Here is a 2,752-nt window from a genome sequence, read left to right as displayed (position 1 = left end):
CTGAACTGGTCAGAAACTGGGGAACGTCCACTCTTTGGTCCGGATATTATCCAACATGCCAAAGAACAAGTCCGCATTATTCGTGAGAATCTCAAGACTGCTCAGTCGCGTCAGAAGAGTCAGTATGACCGTCATCATAAAGACATGGTCTATCAACCTGGCGAAAAGGCTTATCTTCGAGTCACACCAATGAAGGGTGCTCACCGCTTCGGGATCAAGGGCAAACTAGCTCCTCGCTATATTGGCCCATTCACTATTCTCGAAAGGCGTGGAAAAGTGGCATATCAACTGGAGCTTCCGCCGAACCTTTCTCAGGTTCACGATGTGTTCCACGTGTCACAACTCCGTCGTTGCTTCAAGGACCCAATCCGAGCAGTGGATCATGAAGTGCTCGAATTGCAGCAGGACCTCTCCTATAAAGAGCATCCGGTTCGCATTCTCGACAAAGCTGAACGCCGCACACGTCAGAAGGCGATCAAGTTCCTCAAAGTCCAGTGGTCCCACCGTTCTAAGGATGAAGCCACTTGGGAACGCGAGGATCGCCTGCGTGATGAATACCCCGCACTATTTCCTTCTACCTCCTAAATCTCGGGACGAGATTTCTTGTAGTGAGGAGATTTGTAACGCCCGGATAATTAGGCTACAGTAAAACTCTCCTGATGATGCCAGGTCATCTCTGTTACTGTTGGTAATCAAGTGTTAGTTCAAAACATTTCAAATTCAAAAAAATGAATTAGTGACAAACACCCAAAGTTTTCAAAAGTCAAAACAAAAATGTTCGGTGGGTGCAAAATATTGCACTGGTAATTATTGTGGAGAAAACATTTTTTTAGAAAGTGCCTAAGTATTTTAAAGTGAAATAAAACATAAAAGAAAAATAAAGAAAAGAAAAGAAAAAGATCCCCCTCCCTCACTGGACCAGGCGGCCCTTGCTCGCAGGCCAGACCGGCCCACCTGGCCCAGCTAGCCAACCGCCGGCCCAGCCCCTCCCCGGGTCGCCTTCCCCCCCTGTTCCCCCGACCTGGGTCGCAACAGGGGCACGTCCCCGCCCGACCAGCTCGCCGGCGCCGACGCCGGGAGGGGATAAGGCCGCCCCGACGCCTCGGCCTCCACCCATCTCTCCCACTTACCCCCCTCTCGCTCGCCTCTGCGCCTCCCCTCCCCCACGATCCACCTCTCCCCTCTCCTCTCGCTCGACCCGAGCGCGCCCGCCGCCGTCCTCCGTCGTCACTGTGGCCACGAGCGGCCCCGTGCCCGATGATCCTGTCTGTGAGCTTCGCCGAGGTCGACACCTTCTCCTGGTGGCCCTAGTTGGAGCCGGAGAGCCCTGCAGTGCCGTTTCCCCCTTTGTCCGCATCTTCGGCCACCGCAAATCGCCGCCGTCGATTCGTCGTCTCCACTGCGCTAAGCTTCCACGGGCCACCTTGAGCCGCTCGGTGAGCTCCGACACCTCTTCCTTTTCCTCCTTTAGCTTGCTGCGCCCGTAGCTCGCCGCTTCTACTGTGGCCGAACACAACGCCGCCGTCGAGCTCCTTGTCGTGGCCACGCTCGCCGATGAGCTCGTCCGAGCTCACAGTCGTGCTCAGCACGCGCGTAGGGCCCCGTAGCGCTAGCTAGCTCGCTCCGCCGTGCCGTGTAATGCCGGATCTGCCCATGCCCGAACTCCGGCGCCGCCTCCGCCGCTCGTCGGCGTCGTTCCGGTCATCCCCGAGAGCAACTCGTAGCTCCATGTGACGCGCGACGTCGCAAGCTCTAGAATGGGAGTAGCCACACCCGTTTTGGGCCACCGAGGCAAAATCCCGAGGCTCGCCCGCGCCCTCCGCCGTGTTTTGGCTCACTGGAGCCAACTCCAACGCTGGCGTCCGACGTGGCCGACCTGGGGCCACCACCCGGGTCGCTGCCAGCGGGCCCCACGGGCCCTGTTGACTGGGTTGACCCAGTCAATGTGCTGACTGGGCAGCCCAGTGGCGCTGACATGCGGGTCCCACCGCATAATTATTTTACGTAAAACATTTTTATAATTAAAATCAATTAGTTAGATAAATGAGGCACTGACAGGTGGGGTCCAGTAGTTAACTAACCTAAATTTAGTTAGTTTAAACTTCTGTTAGTCCACTGTCTATGACAAGTAGGACCCACTGGTCAGTTTGACCTGGCAGCCGCTCTGTTGACTGCTGAGGTCATCATCACGTCATGCTGACATCATATTCCTTTTCTGTTAAATTAAGTAATTCCAGAAAATGATTAAATCTTTAGAAAATCATATAAAATAATCGGTAACTCGGATGAAAATACTTTCTACTTGAAAGTTGCTCAGAACGACGAGACGAATCCGGATACGTAGCCCGTTCGTTCACCACACGTCCCTAGCATAGTGAACCTGCAACATTTCACCTCCGGTCCATCTGTCCGAAAACGCGAAACATCAGGAATACTTTCCCGGATGTTCCCCCCTTCGCCGGTATCACCTACTACCGCGTTAGGGCACACCTAGCATCACGCTTTGTCATGTCATGCATCTTCATGCATCTGTTTGCATGGTATTCATTGTTTCTTCCCCCTCTTCTCTCCGGTAGACTACGAGACCGACGCCGCTGCTGGTGCCCCGACCGACTACGCTGTTGACGACCCCTCCTTCTTGCCAGAGCAATCAGGCAAGCCCCCCCCCTTGATCACCAGATATCGCCTCTTCTTCTCTGTACTGCTTGCATTAGAGTAGTGTAGCATGTTACTGCTTTCCGTTAATCCTATC

The sequence above is a fragment of the Triticum aestivum genome, chromosome 1D, assembly GCF_018294505.1.
Source record: "Triticum aestivum cultivar Chinese Spring chromosome 1D, IWGSC CS RefSeq v2.1, whole genome shotgun sequence".
In the NCBI taxonomy this organism is placed as follows: Eukaryota; Viridiplantae; Streptophyta; class Magnoliopsida; order Poales; family Poaceae; genus Triticum; species Triticum aestivum.
Note: the sequence above shows the minus strand (reverse complement) of the source record.